We start from the raw sequence: 16591 nt of genomic DNA, 5'->3' as shown, positions 1-16591 counted from the left end.
TTAAATCCTTGGTGGATTATTTTAAGGCAGCATAAACTAACACGTGGGGGAAATAAACTCAGCCTTTCTGGCTAAAACAGGAAAAACAACAAGGAAAACAAAATGCTTCAGCACAGTCCGTATGTTGCGGGTGGCACCACGCTCCGTAGCTGCACAGGTTCGGTCTGTGCTCGACAAGCCACAAAGCCTCTGGAGACTCCTCTCTGCAGCCTAGCTGAACCCAGCCTCCTCCATAGACCATGTGACTTTTCCCCATCATGTGACTGATCACATGATCATGACCTCACACGGGTCCTGGCAGCGCTGCCAGTGGAGATAAAGTGGACCATCTTCCACCCGCTCTATGAAGGTCCACATGAAACCAGCCCTTTATGCAACTTTAACCCTCACAACATGTAGTGTGCTGGAGGAAAATACTCTGGTTTCATATCACTGACGCCGTTAAGTGCAGTGACACTTATCTCCCTTCTATCATCTTTCCAGTGACTTCGTCACACTGTGTGCGACTGAGGGGTTAACCCCTACAAAGTCTATGGGCTTGAGTGCTGATTTCTAAGTTGCGGCTTGTATAACACTCCAGAGCTGCACTCAAAATTCTGTGGGTTGTTAATGGTATCCGTAAACACTATTATGGACGGAGAAACCCTTAACAACTTTAGTGCAGCAGCGACGACCATTTTCCCTTTTCGTGTATCTGGATAGGGTTTGCTGTAAAGACCAGCCTTCTGAGGAATGCAAATCGTCCGATTTTAGCTCTGAAGGAACCAGACTTGTTCTCAAAATTGTGACTGCCAATTTGATTAAAGCTGCACATAAGTCTCCTCCAATTGAAAAAGAAAAAAAACCTGCACAAAGGAAAGCTGATTTTCGATAGGAGGCGGTTGATTGACAAGTCAGGTCTCGTACTTCTGCATCAGTGGTAATTTTGAGAGCAGAAGGTCATTGAGGCTGCACTCACAAGCCGGAGATAAATCTGATATATATGTTAGTAAGTGTCAGTGACACAAATCTCCTCTCCAACAAGTAACTTTGCACCATGCTCATGTTTTCTTCTCTTTTCACAACCAGAGCTGCATTTAAAGGACAGAACTGAGACCGATCAGAAGATAGTATGATCTTGTGTTCAGTCAGGAGTCGGAGTGTTGGGTCATTACAGCCGACGTCAAGTTATCGGTTCTCATGGGATGAAGATCAACCTTCTGTTTCCAAGAGTGACTAGCAAATATTGGACTGCAGCTTTAGATGTGACTAGAGAAATATTTAGCATGTAAATTTTTTGACTCTTTCTTACTGACATCTCCTCTTTCATGGGGTTGTCCACTACTTTTATGTTGATGACCTCCCCTTAGGATTGGGCATCCATATCAGATTGGTGAGGTTACGACACCTGACACCCCTGCCGAGCAGCTGTAATCGGTGTCGGTAAAGGGAAGAGCACCACGTCAACTGTATGGTGTCCGTAGCGGTGTACTGCACATAAACCCCTATTCACTCGACTAGAGGAGGCTGCCGTGGCCACAATATAGTTGGTGTAGCTGTGTTGTGCAGCTATTCAACTGATCACATAGGGAACAGCTGATCGGCGTTTGTGCCGATTGCTGCATCCCCACCGATCTGATATATACTACCTATACTAATGATTGGTCATGACCCTAGAAGAAGTGGACAACCCCTCTGTGAAGAAATAAATGACATGCAGCAGTCATTGACTTCTCTCTCTCCTCTTGCAGTTCAGCCATTACACCACTTCTCTGCTTTCTTTGTGGTCACTTTGATTTTTCGAGTCTCCAGTAGGAATAATGATCACAAGTTGAATGTAGATGAATTCTGTGAATATACAAATATCTCTAGATCTGTGTATTCCAGCTCCTGTGCTCTTGCGCTTCTACTGTCTCTACGTGCTCTTGCTGGCTGTCAATGGCATAACCGAGTGTTTTACCTTTGCTTCCATGAGTAAAGAGGAGGTAGACGGGTGAGTGTCCGTAGATGTCTGTACACAGTGCACGATTATTGTAAGGGTATGTGATCACAACTTGTATGGTCTGCTGCATATTACTGAGGCAGCACGGTGAGACTTTACACAATCACATGCACACACTATGGAGAGAATATGTGATTGACCAACTCTGCGGTGTGACATCGGCGGCCGTGCCCGCCGATGCCCCATCAGCAGCGGCACCCGCCGCAGCCTCTCCTCACCTGCGCTCCTCCATCCGCGCCCTCTCCCGCCCTGTCTTCCGTTCTGCTGCGGCCATGCGCCTCGGCCTTAGGTCGTGGGCGTGCCCGGCCGCTCTCTTCATCTGGCGGTGGGCGTCACTGAAGGGCAGGGCCTGGGACGCACTTCCTAGCAGTAAGGTATTTCAGGCGTCCTCCCTATGGGGAAGACGCCTGGTGATTGTGTGGCACCGCCGCACTGTTCTGGCCTGTATAGTTCCTCTATAGCGCTCTTATCTGGTGTCCTTCCTTGCTTCTGTTCTCTCGCTGTCCTCCCTGTCTGCCTCGGTCTCCTCCTGTCCATACATCCCACTCTGTGTTCTCCCTGCCTACTGTCTGGTGTACGTATCCCCTGGTCCATCTCCTTCCCTTGCTGGGGTTCCGGTCCTCTGCCCGTCCTTTGATACATTTCCCCCTGGGGTTCCTCGTCTGCACTCTCCCGCCTTCTGTGCCCTTCTCCTGCTGCCCCTACGGGTATTGCTGCCTGGTTCCTTCCTCCTCTGATAACCTCTGCTCTGGTACCCTTGACGCTGTCCGTTATCCCTGTCCTGCCTTTTGCCTTGCTTGTCCTTCGTGCGTCCCTCTTGGTACCGGCTGTCGCGGTTCTGACCTCTGTGGTCTTGCCCCTAGCGGTCCCTGTACAGGGGTCGGTCATCACCTGGCGCGCTCGACCCAGGGGCTCCAGATCCGCGACCCAGAGAGTCCACTCTCGGACGTTGCCTGCTCCTAAGCGTCACATGATTATTTCACCATTGCCATGCAGAGCGCCAATTGTGGGCAAATCTGAAGAATTTCTGTATCAAGATCTAATTTTTGCAGTGGATTTCCGTGGAGGAAACTACACAGTGGACGTGTCCTATTTGCACATTGCCTAAGACAAGATTCTGGCCGACTGGTCTCGGAAGTCACACTAGTAATATGAAGTGGTACATCCGAAGGGGCTAGATCGCAATCTCCATTCTAGCTCTTCCCAAAGGTGTTGGTTGGGGTTGAGGTCATGTTCTTCCAAACCAAAGTCACCCAACCATGTTTTCATGGACCTTGCTTTATGCACTAGTAAAAGTCATGGAGCACAGAAAAGGGCATTCCCCAGACTGTTCCCACAACGTCGAAAGTTACAATTGTCCTAAATGTCTTATATGTTGAAGGAATAAGATTTCCCTTCAATGGAACGAAGAGGTTGAGGACGACCCATGATAAATAACCTCTTATCATTGTCCTCTCCTCCACCAATCTTAACTGCTGACACAATGCAGGTGGGTAATGTTCCCCTGGCGTTCTCCAAACGCCTACTCAGCCGTCCGTCAGATGCCAGCTAGAGAAGCGGATTCATCATTCCACAAGTTCCCACTGCTCCATTGATCACACACATTACATGGCTCCATCAGAAGATTTATTGGTTATGCAGCTCTTTGGCCATGGAAACACGGTATTTGTGCTTGACCTTAGGCGGAGGTTTGCAGCTCTGCAGTTATGGAGTCAGCAAAATGTTGGGAAATGTATGCACTTGATTACCCCGCTCTGTAATTTTATGTGGTCGGCCGTTTTACAGCTGAGTACCTGTGTTTCCAAAGTATTTCCACTTTTCTATAATACCGCTTGTAACGGGGTCTACCCAGGCTGGGGTACCTCTTTCAGTACCACCCCGTGTTTTCGGAGGTCCGCTCTGCGTTGGCTGGAGTCTGAATGAATGACGCTGGCTGGAATTCCTTGGTTACATGGGCGCATATAAAAGATCACTGCTTCTCCACGTATTTCCAGTCTGACAACACTTTACTCACAGGACACAGAATATATCACACAGATCCAGAGGGCAGGCCAATAGAAAAGCGGCAGGCCAGACATGCATTACAAAAGCCGCAGGTGGCCGGAGCCTGCCGATGTTTACTGTGGGAATTACAAAGGTGGGGGGAAGGCGGACAAAAGGAGAATATCATGTCCCCTCTGCCCAGGGGCGCAGCCTGTGGGCTGATGCATTAGGGACATGCATCTCACATAGAACCTATTATACATACATATAACTGCACAACATATTCTGGGTGCTGAGTGGTTCTGTAACACGGCTTCCCTTTTCAGCGACGCGATCGGCATACACAGTCTGATCCTCAACGGATCGGTTTGGGGATGACCGAAGTTTATGGGGTTGGTACAAGTTCCGTTTGTCGACTTAGTCCATCGGCGTTACCATTTTGTTTGCCGGGTCTGTGGTGGATGGTGAAGTCCAGAGGTTGTAGGGCTAAACTCTACCGCAGCAATCTGGCGTTGTCTCCGGAGACCCGACTAAGCCAGACTAGGGGATTATGGTCCATTAGGAGGGAAAACTGTCGTCCATACAAATATGGTTGCAACTTCTTGAGTGCCCATACTACCGCCAGGCACTCCTTCTCAATGGCCGCATAGCTTACTTCACGGGGCAGTAGTTTCCGACTCAGGTATGCTACCGGGTGTTCTTGGCCGTCCGGCCCGACTTGGCTCAGTACTGCCCCCAATCCAAACATAGAAGCGTCTGTGTGAACAAGGAAACGTTTAGTTGGATCGGGTGCGGCCAATACAGGGGTATTGGTGAGGGCGTCCTTTAGTTGGCGGAATGCTTCCTCACACTCTGAGGTCCAGGTTACCTGGCGGGGTTGGTTCTTACGGGTCAGATCAGTGAAGGGCTTGGCTACACTGCTGTAATTGGGAACGAATTTCCTGTAATACCCCGCTGTCCCTAGAAACGTCATGACCTGGGTTTTAGTGCGTGGGATGGGCCATTTGGCTATGGCCTCAATCTTGGCTGCTTCTGGTCGCTGTTTCCCACTTCCCACCCAATGCCCTAAATACTGAACCTCTGCTTTGCCCACGTGACACTTGTTTGGGTTCAGGGTGATTCCGGCCTGGTGGATCCTGTTCAATACTGTCTCTAGTTGATTTAGATGCTCTTCCCATGTCGCACTTTAGATGGCGATGTCGTTCAGGTAGGCACAAGCATAGTCCTGGAGACCATCCAGAAGTCGGTCAGCCAGCCTCTGGAAGGTCGCCGGGGCATTCTTCATCCCGAATGGCATAACTCGAAACTGGAATAACCCGAACGGGGTGACAAATGCCGACTTGGGAATAGCGTCAGGACTAAGGGGAATCTGCCAGTAGCCTTTGCATAGATCGATGGTGGTCAAATACTTTGCCCCGCCAGCCGGTCTAACAACTCATCCACACGCGGCATGGGGTATGCATCTGTCACTGTTTTCTCATTGAGCTTACGATAGTCTACACAAAATCGTGTAGTCCCATCCTTCTTGGGCACTAACACTACGGGGGATGCCCAGGGACTATCTGACCCCTAAACGCAACATCTCTTGTATCTCTTGTCGCATCCCCTCTCGTACAGACTCAGGGACGCGGAAGGGGTTTTGTCGCAGGGGGGTCTGATCCTGGGTCTCAACCTTGTGTTGTGCCAGGCGAGTGTACCCCGGTCTCTCTGAAAACATCCTCTGTCGCAGCCTCAACAACGCCTCCGGCTTCTGGTCCCATGTTTTAGACTGAGTCCTTTCCCCTAAGACATCCGGCAAAGGAAGTCCGGCTAAATCCTCTGCTTCAGGTGCACAGATGGCCACTACCTCTTCAGGGCGCTCCCGGTAGGGCTTCAGCATATTCACGTGGAACATGCGGATAACCCTGGGGTCGTCACAATCGGCGACATTATAGGTTGTGTCGGCTATTTTCCCCACTACCTGGTAGGGCCCCTGCCATGCAGCTTGAAACTTATTCTGCTTAGTGGGCTCTAACACTAGGACCTTCTGTCCTATTTCCAAAGTGCGCTCTCTGGCCCTCTGATCGTACCATACGCGCTGGCGCCGCTGTGTCGCCTGCAGGTACTCACGTACAACCTGGGTCAGCTCCTGTAGGCGGTCCCGGAATTCCAGCTCATAGGGTACAAAAGGTACCCCTTCTATGAGGCCCTCCCCTTCCCAGTGTTCCAGCACTAAGTCTAGGGGTCCCCTTACCCGTCTCCCGTATACCAGCTCGAACGGGGAGAACCCCGTGGATTCTTGGGGCACCTCCCGATAGGCAAACAGGAGGTGTGGCAAGAATTTCTCCCAGTCCCTGTAGGTCCTGGTAAAAGTCCCAATGAGCTGTCTGAATGTCCCGTTAAAGCGTTCACACAACCCGTTGGTTTGCGTGTGGTACGCGGCGCTTCTATTGGACTTTACGCCGCTCAGCTTCCACAGTTGGTTGCTCACCTCTGCTGTAAACTGGGTACCCTGGTCCGAGATAATCTCCCGGGGAAATCCAACCCGTGAGAAAACCTGGAGCAGGACGGCCACCACCGTCTCTGCCTGTATGTTGGGTAACGCAACCACCTCTGGATACCGTGTGGCATAATCTACCACTGTCAATATATACTTTTTCCCGGACGGACTCGGTTTGGCTAACGGCCCTATCAGATCGACCGCTACTTGGCTAAATGGTTTCTCCACAATGGGGAGGGGGCGTAATTTGGCCTTGCAACGATCCCCCCTCTTGCCAATGCGCTGACAACTGTCACAGGTCTGGCAGTACTGATGAACATCATAGGTTACCCCCCGGCCAAAAGAAGTTTTGTGTCAGATGATGCCTGGTGCGACTGACGCCGAAGTGCCCGGCCAAGGGTATATCATGAGAGATTCGCAGTAACTCCTGCCTATACTTCTTGGGAACTACCAGCTGTTGTTTTATAGTGGGGCTCGTCCCTGTGTGGCGCTGCTCTGTGATCCGGTAGAGGAGTCCCTGCTTCCATACAAACTGTTCCCCTTCCAGTACTCCTCTCCCCTCCTGTGCCTTCCCACGATATCCCTCTAATGAAGGATCCTCAAGTAACTCCCTCTTAAATTCATCTGGGGTGGCCCAAGAAATGTGTCTGGCTATGGGAATACGTGCAGGGCTGGGATGTCTTACCTGGGCCTCCTCTGAGTGTGATTCCGCCTCCGCAGCTCGAGCTTGTCTCTGGGTGGTCACAGGATAGGTCTCAGCCAGAGGGGCCACCGAGAATGCAGACAACATGGGCCCCAAGTCATTTCCCAGCAAGACGTCTGCAGGCAAATCCTCCATCAAGCCGACCTCAACAAGGCCATCCCCGACTCCCCAGTTCAGGTGAATCCTGGCAGTGGGTAGTCGATGTATAACTCCCCCTGCTACACGGACTGCCACTGTCCGGTCCGTCTTCTCTTGGTCCCGGACGAGATGAGGCTTCACAAGGGTCAAAGTTGCCCCGGAATCTCTTAGTCCCTGCATACGTTTCCCATTAACCCACACGACCTGTCGATGCTGTTGTCGATTATCTGCCCGGGCTGCCTGCACGGGGTCTTCTTCATGCAGCACTTCCTCCATCTCTTCCACCCCTTGGTTAGTCGTAGCCCCCAATGCCGGGTCAGCTTCGCCTTGGTAGCAGTGTACAGCAGCCCGGCTGAAGGTAGCTGTTCCCACCTTTGTCCACTGGGTATGCTGAGTCCGGTTAGGACATTGTCTTTGCAGGTGGCCCAGCTGACGACAGGTGTGGCATTGCGCCCCAGGGAGACTGTGGTAGGCCGGGTTTCTAGCTGGTCCCCCTACATTCTTCGGTTGTTTGGGGCCATCCAGGTCCATGGGCGGGCCCCTAGTGACCACCTTTGATCCGGACAACTGCGGCCTCCTGGCATCATGATGTTAATCGGCCAGATGAGCGGCTTCAAGAGTCGTTGGCCGCCTGTCCCGAAGCCATTCCTGTGTCTCGGGGTTTAGTCCATTAAAGAATCGTTCTAACAGGAAGAGCTGGAGGACGTCCTCCTTAGTGGTTGCTTGGCTCCCTTGTACCCACTGTAGCAGTGACCGCCATAATTTACAGGCCCATTCAGCGTGGGTATCGGTTACACGTTTTATAAGTCCACGGAACTTTTGGCGGTAGGCCTCTGGTGTCAGCTCATACCGGGCCAAGATCACTTCTTTGATCCGCTCTTAGTCCATACAGTCCTCATCAGGTACCGTACGATAGGCGTCTGCTGCCCGGCCTGTCAGCTTGCTGGCCAGAATCTGAACCCGTTTCTCCGGCTTCAGTTGATGAAGGGCACACTGCCGCTCAAAGTCCTGCAGAAAGCCATCAATGTCTTCCTCTGCCTCCCCCAACTGTCGGGAGGCATTATACTGGATCTTTTTGTGGCTTACTGTTGAAGATACCTGGTCAAAGGCCAAAGCTCCCCTGCTCGCTGACTCTCCTCTCTCTGCTCTGCCATCTCCATCTTGGCCAGCTCCACTTTGGTCCACTCTGCCATCTCCATCTTGGCTAGCTCTATCCTGGTCCGCTCGGCCATCTTTTCCTTCAGATCAGTACGCACATCAGCCATCACCTCTCGTATGATCTCTACTGCAGGGTTTAGGCCATAGAGCACCAGTCTGTTCTTTACCTCCCTCTGGAATTCGGTCTCCTCCACATTCACATTGGGGGGCGCTGCACTGTCATGTTCCATGATGACTGCTATCAAATCCGCTTTTGTTTTGTTGCTGGCGATCAACCCTTGGGCTTCCACCAGATCTTTTAATGTAGTCCTCTTTAACTTCTGGTAGTTATTTTCCATTCATTCCTTTCCTCCTGTAGAAGGGGTATCAAATCCCGCTGTCTGCCACCAGTGTAACGGGGTCTACCCAGGCTGGGGTACCTCTTTCAGTACCACCCCGTGTTTTCGGAGGTCCGCTCTGCGTTGGCTGGAGTCTGAATGAATGACGCTGGCTGGAATTCCTTGGTTACATGGGCGCATATAAAAGATCACTGCTTCTCCACGTATTTCCAGTCTGACAACACTTTGCTCACAGGACACAGAATATATCACACAGATACAGAGGGCAGGCCAATAGAAAAGCGGCAGGCCAGACATGCATTACAAAAGCCGCAGGTGGCCGGAGCCTGCCGATGTTTACTGTGGGAATTACAAAGGTGGGGAGAGGGTGGACAAAAGGAGAATATCGTGTCCCCTCTGCCCAGGGGTGCAGCCTGTGGGCTGATGCATTAGGGACATGCATCTCACATAGAACCTATTATACATACATATAACTGCACAACATAGTCTGGGTGCTGAGTGGTTCTGTAACACGTAACATCGCTCACAGCTAATTCTGGAGCATTTAGGAGGGAAGAAATGTCACAAACTTGTTGAAATGGTTAGATGTGACTCCACAGAATTAATTTCTACTTCCTGAGAGTCCAGTGGTGGCAGCTGTATACCACTCCATCTGATTCTTGGCATTGTGCTTGGTGATGTAAGGCTACATGAAGCTCCTGGCAAGGGCGCAGTGTTTGTGCTGATGTCCACGCCAATGCAAGTGTTGACTGTGCAGTTATGGAGTCAGCAGAGCGTTGGTGACTTTTCTGCACTCTGTGACTGTGTGACTTTATGTGGTCTCCACTTCGTGGCTGAGTTGCTGCGGTTCCTTATACTATTCAATAATATCACTCATGAGGCGGTCATGTAATATTTAGGAGGGGAAAAAAAATTCACGAATGGATTAGTTACACCAGTGGCTCCTATTACAGAACTGCGCTGGTATCAGTGAGCTCTGTACCATGAACCATTCTGCCACATGTTAGTAAAGACAGGAGGCATGGTGGGGGCCGGATGTTATACATCTGTAACAATGGGACTGAGTAATGCACCCAAATTCAGGAATTAGGGTACGTGTCCCAAAACTTTTCTCCATGTAGTGTATATCTTGTACCATATGGCAGTACACACAGTGCCTATGGCTTTAAAGAATGGAGGTCCAAGGACACAAAGTCATGGAACCTGTATCTGATGTCAGAGATCCTGGTGCTGCAAACCTGGCGATTGGCAGATATTACATCAGGACTATTGTGTGGCGTCCATTCAATTTAATGTGTGCTGGTGCTCCCTCCCCAAAATTGATAAATCATCTGTACATGATGTGCTGCGTTGTCATATTCTGTAATATGATAATGAGGGGTCCCTGTCCTATTAACAATTAAATCTATCTATTATTAAGTAGTTTACAATAAGCCAGAAAGAACACTGAAGATATGATGCCGCCATGATTGGCAGGACAAGGAAGTTCACTTTCCTAACAAAAATTTTAATTCTTACAGCAAACTCATCTTTTATAGACAAGTAATTAAACCTCTTTATTTTGCCATATCTCTCATCAATTTCCTTAATCCATATTCAGTCTAGAAGATGATTTATAAAGGATATCCATGATAATATAGCGAGTCTGCTAGTCTTGCACTTTATTGTCACACAGAGGAATAGAGATGAGCTGCAATGCCAGACGTGTGGACAGACCTCAGTGGTGTAACTAAAGTCCGATTGAGCTTTGGCACAAAATTTGAACTTGTGCCCCCACCTGCATGTTGGTTAGATGCATGGTCCCTTTGTAGCATTCTAGATACTATAAATATTGGCCCATTCCTGGTATAATGTCATCTCTCTTAGCTCCTTCCTGATGTAATGTCCCCCTGGCCCCTTCCTGGTATAATGTCCCCAATCCTGGGCCCTTCTCGTAATAATGTTCCCTGTTCTGCAAGATATTTATAAAAAGGAATGTTTTGTCTTAGCTTCCCCCTATCCCACGAGGTGTGGCGTCCTCTTCCATAGCTGGCACAAAGCCCGTCAGCTGACATCAGCGTACCCGACACTGCTATGCTGTGCCACCCATGACGGGCAGCTGAGGGCCTCTGTTTGGCTAGTGGCATATATTGCCCTCGGACACACATCCGGCTGAAATGGACACTTGCATTGATGGGCCTGATCGTTACATGCCTGGCAGTTCCTGAACACATTCAGACCTCCTTTTTTTATTGTTATTTTGGACATCGATTTTATCCATGGTGCACTGGTCCATGCACCAGTGAAGACGAACCCTCTCTTCTAGGGAAGGGGATACATAGTATAAGAACCAACATCAATATCTCATTGTCTTCTGAGTCTATTATTCAGAATTACTATTATGCCTTAATGCTGATTTATACATTTTCAAAAGAACTAATTCTGAAAACTTTGCGATTATTACAATGACATTTATAGATCTATTTATTCTAAATTCTTTTTTTTTTTTTTCTCTAATATCCCAATGTCAGGTTTAGCTACATCATGATGGGTCTCTCGCTGAGTTTCCTTTGCCTTTCCTACTACAACATATAGCAGCGAAAGAAATCCGAACAACAAACGTCCAATATTAAAAATAAAATATTTTATTCACAGAATTCACAGTACAAAAAATGGATGGGAGACAAATACCAAATGGCTAAAACTAGGAACCCATATAACACCACAATGAAAATACATAATAAATGATTCATAAGTGCCAAAATGACAGAAAATACCACAGTGTTACAAAATAAATAATACAAAGGAAAAATACATAGTGATGAATATTAACAAGGTATATGAAGCAATTCACAATAATATATAATGTATAAATAAAGTGCAAAGTGCATATATTTGTGAAAAATATATATACCTGTGTACCGGCATATAAGATAAAGACACAATGGCCGTTTTTTTAAAACGCCTGACAAAAAATATATATTATGCCATAAATAAAGCAATATGTGCTAAAAAGCCATATATCTTGGCTTATATGCCTCTGAAATATATATATATATATATATACAGTATACTACAGATAACATCCTCCATTAGAGAGAAGCATATACAAGCCTGAGCGATGTAAGGCACAATGGCCACTCAGACCGCACCTCTAAAATACGTGGCGCCAGACATTAAAGCCAAATAAACCAAAACAATACCCTATAATTACCTAGTGAACGTGGTGGAGGATTTCTAGAATGCGCCCGACCCCGACGCGCGTTTTGGCATCTGCCTTCGTCAGGGGGTGGGCGCATTCTATGGTCTGCTGCATATTACTGAGGCAGCACGGTGAGACTTTACACAATCACAATCACGAAGGCAGATGCCGAAACGCGCGTCGGGGTCTGGCGCATTCTATGAATCCTCCACCACATGGTCCAGGGCTACCAACTCCAGGGGCTGTTTGGTGATGATTGGCTGTAAGGGAGCTCTTTGGCTGTCTCGATCCTTTCTGCACAGGTTACACTGTCCACACTCCCAGCACCACCTCTCAATGGCCTTCCGCATGCCAGTCATGTAGAACCTCTCTCGGAGCAATGTTTCCAACTTCTTCCATCCAAAGTGTCCAGCTCCATTGTGGTATGCTCCTAGGACCATTGATACATCTCTCTTTGGGACCACCACCTGCCAGACCAGCTCATGTGTGCGGGCATTAATACTCCTCCGACACAGCTTCCCTTCATAAATGAACAGTCGACCTCTTTCCTTCCACAACTGATGAGTTTCTTCAGGAGCATTCAACTCTGGGCGTGAGTCACCTTGTGTCAGCAGCTCTTTCAACAGGCGGACTGCAGGGTCATTATCTTGCGCTTCTGCCCAATCATGATGGGGCAACGGATTCAGAGTGACTTCCTTCAAGCCAGGCCGCATGTTTCTCACTCCTTGAGCATGTTGGGCCGCCAGTGGCCGGTGGAAGGGAGGCAATTCTACCTCTTCCAGAGCCTCAGGGTCTTTTCCTGCATCTGGCAGATTAGGCATCCTGGATAGTGCATCAGCATTGGCATTCTTGTGCCCTGCCCGGTACTTGATGGATTATTGGATAACCTAGCCATCCATCGCTGCTCCAGTGCTCCTAGCTTGGCAGTGTCCAAGTGGGTCAACGGGTTGTTGTCCGTGAAGATTGTAAATTTGGCCGAAGCTAGGTAATGCTTGAACCTTTCGGTGACAGCCCAGACTATGGCAAGGAACTCCAGCTTGAAAGAACTGTAATTATCAGGGTTCCTCTCAGTGGGACGCAGCTTCCTGCTGGCGTAGGAGATCACTCTCTCTTTTCCATTCTGTACCTGCGACAGTACTGCTCCTAATCCCACGTTGCTGGCATCCGTGTACAGCACAAAGGGTTTGTCATAATCTGGGTAGGCCAGAACTTCGTCACCTGTGAGAGCCATCTTCAATCTGGTGAAAGACCTCTCCAACTCTTCAGTCCATTCAAATGTGGAATTATTCTGCTTGCCTTTCTTGGACTGCCCCACCAGAAGGTTTTGCATCGGGGTGGCTATTTCAGTAAAGCCTTTGATGAATCTCCGGTGGTAGCCTACCAGTCCACGGAATTGGCGTACCTCATGGAGGTTGCTGGGCTTCGTCCAGTCCCGGATGACCGTGACCTTGTCAGGATCTGGTGCCACACCTTCTGCACTGACCACATGACCGAGGTACTGTACCTTAGGCTTCAGGAGGTGGCATTTTGAAGGCTTCACTTTCAGGCCAAAATTGGACAAGCTTCAAACACTTCGGCCAGGTGTTCCAGATGCTCTTCATAGGTCTTGGAGAAAACTATGACATCATCCAAGTACAACAGGAATGTTTCAAAGTTCATGTGTCCCAGGCAACATTCCATCAGCCGCTGAAATGTTCCTGGAGCAGTGCAGAGTTCAAATGGCATATAATTGAACTCACAGAGACCCATTGGAGTGGTAAATGCGGTTTTCTCCTTGTCTGCCTCTGCCACGGGAACCTGCCAATACCCACTGGTGAGATCCAAGGTGGAAAAGTAGTTAGCAGTTTTAAGTGCAGCTAATGACTCTTCAATTCTAGGCAATGGGTAGGCATCTTTATATGTGATACTGTTAATTTTCCTGTAATCAACACACATCTCATAGTACCATCCTTTTTCTTTACAAACACTATTGGAGCTGCCCATGGGCTACAACTGTCCCTAATGACCCCAGCTTCCTTCATCTCTTTCAACATACTCTTAGCACATTGGTACTGTGTTGGGGGTATAGGTCTGTACCTCTCCTTTATGGGTGGATGGTCTCCAGTGGGGATATGATGTTGCACCCCTTTTGCCTGCCCAAAATCTAGTGGGTGTTTGCTGAATACCCGCTCATACTCTTGTGTCACTCTGTAAACCCCATTTCTCTGGTATGAAGGTGTAGAGTCAGTTCCCACCTGCAGTTGCTGGCACCACTCTTCTAGCTGCTTCACAGGGCCATTGTCCTCCACCGGATCGGATGATACCAAAGGCTCTGCTGCCTGCAAGGAGTTATTATTAACAGTGAGCAGCTTAGCAACTGTGGCGTACCGAGGTATTGTGGCTTCCTCCTCCCCACAATTCAAAAGGCGTACAGTGTTATGAATGAGTTACCGAAGGAGGAAAAAACAAAAATACAAGCTAAGTCCAGAAAACCGGAGAGGTTGGTAGCTATCGGATTGCAGACCCCTGATCCTATCCACAACAACTAACAGTAGCCGTGGGGGGTTCCTACGATGCCCTAGACACCTCGATCACAGCCGGAGAACTAAATAGGCCTAAAGAAAGAAAGGGGAAGTCTAAACTGCCCCAGAGCAGACCCCAAAGCAATAGGCAGCCCCCAACATATAATGACGGTGAAGCAAGATGAAAACACTAACACAGATAGAAAGATAGGTTGAGCAAACGATGGGGCCCAAGCTAACTAAAAAGGACAGGATAGAAAAGCTGCTGTCTGCAATCCGCAAAAAACCCTACCAAAAAATGTCCCAACCGTCTGATAGGAAAAACAGGCCTTGAAGTCGCTAGGACTTTAAAAAGACTATATCAGCACTCAGGTAAATTCTGAAGACAGAGCAAAGAGACAAACTGATCAGAGACAAAAAATGAACTCAGCACACCCCCGACCGGTGATGGCTGAACTCCAAAAAACAAGGTAAACAAAACAAAACTAATAAGTTCAATAGCAGAGCAAAAACTTATCTTTGGGAAGCAGGAATCAGACTCGTCTCCAAGAATCCAGCAGAGAAATCACCAGCGACTCAGAAGGGCGTCGGCTGCCTTATATCCAGTCAGCAGTTCCTGTTACCCAGTCATCATCTACCAGATCAGGTGTTTGGTAATCAGCCTCACTACCTTCCTTCACCAGAAGAGGGAGTTCATCAGACATCGACGGTGAAGGGGAAAATGAACTCACAACAGTACAGGTACTCTCCCTTTTTGTACATCAACCACCCCTCTGGCTGTCACCACAGTGGGCCTGCTATCTGAATATACTGGCTCTACCAATGCCTGGTAATCCTGCCCTCTGAGCCCTATGGCTGCCCGACACCAAACCAACATTTCACATCTGCGGGGTATTACAATGGGAAAAGCATCACTCACTCTGACGCTGCTAATCTCTCCACCAGAGAGTTCTACCTGTTGCCTTTGCATCAGGGCTCGAACCTCCTTCTGCAGGACTCGTTGTTCACCGGAATCAGCAGTCTCAGGCCGAGTGCAGACGTACTTTTTGGCCCTGCGGATTTTTCCGCGCAGAATGGAAGAAATCCGCAGGTCAAATGACCTGCATTTTTCCTGCGGATTTCTTCCATTTTTCATGCGGTTTTCTTGCGGTTTTTGTGCGGTTTTCCACTGCGGTTTTCCCCCTGCGGATTTGGTGCCAGGGGAGATGGAAAACCACACAAAAGAAGTAACATGCTGTGGATTTTGTACCGCAGGAAAACCGCGCGGAAAAATCCGCAGCGTCTGCACAGCGTTTTTTTTCATTGATTTAAAGGCTACTGTACATCACAATGCGGATATGCAACGTTTCTGCGCGGTAAAATCCGCTGCGGATCCACTGCAAATCTGCATCGTGTGCACACAGCCTCAGCCACCTGTTGTAACAAGACAATAACCTCGGACAGACAGTTTTCAATTACATTTGTACCAAGAGTCATCATGGGATTACATTCACATCGGTCAATATCAACAACTATCAGACCTTGTGATTTTAGCTCCACCCGCCCCACTTTAACAGAAATTTCCTTGCATCCAATCTGTGGCAAGGTATGACCATTACTAGCAACTACTGTTAGTTCATCAGTTGGGCCACGGGTGAGTTGAGAATCAGCCCAGTACCTCTTGTACAAAATATACGGCATAGTGGTCACCTGGAAGCCAGTGTCCAGCAAAGCGTTCATGGGGATGCCGTCAATCACCACAGGGAGGATCGGTCTCCCTCCCACATACTTGGCTCTCCAGTTCCTTGGGCCTGCTGAACCTACTCCTGGGGGTTGGCCCTCTGTCCCAGGGGTTGCTCGTTTAAAGGACAAAATCTTGCAAGATGACCTGCCTTGTAGCAGCAACGACAGATGGGATGTCCGTCCTGGTCATAGTGATCGTTGTTTCTTCCTCGAAGTGGTGGGGTTCTCCTCCTCCGGAGCCACGGGACATCCTCTGGACTGGAAGCAAGCTGGATCTTGTCTTTGGAGGACACTTGCAAGGACTGCACGGTTTTGGCAAGTGCAGCCATCCCCTTGGTCAGCTCCTGGATTGAAGACGCAGCTCCTCAGTTGGATCTTTATCCAGAGTCTGTGCATCAGCCTCCACA

This window comes from Dendrobates tinctorius, unplaced genomic scaffold (genome assembly GCF_039654945.1).
Source record: "Dendrobates tinctorius isolate UK_male_01 unplaced genomic scaffold, ASM3965494v1 ptg000038l, whole genome shotgun sequence".
In the NCBI taxonomy this organism is placed as follows: Eukaryota; Metazoa; Chordata; class Amphibia; order Anura; family Dendrobatidae; genus Dendrobates; species Dendrobates tinctorius.
This window is presented reverse-complemented; position numbering follows the sequence as displayed.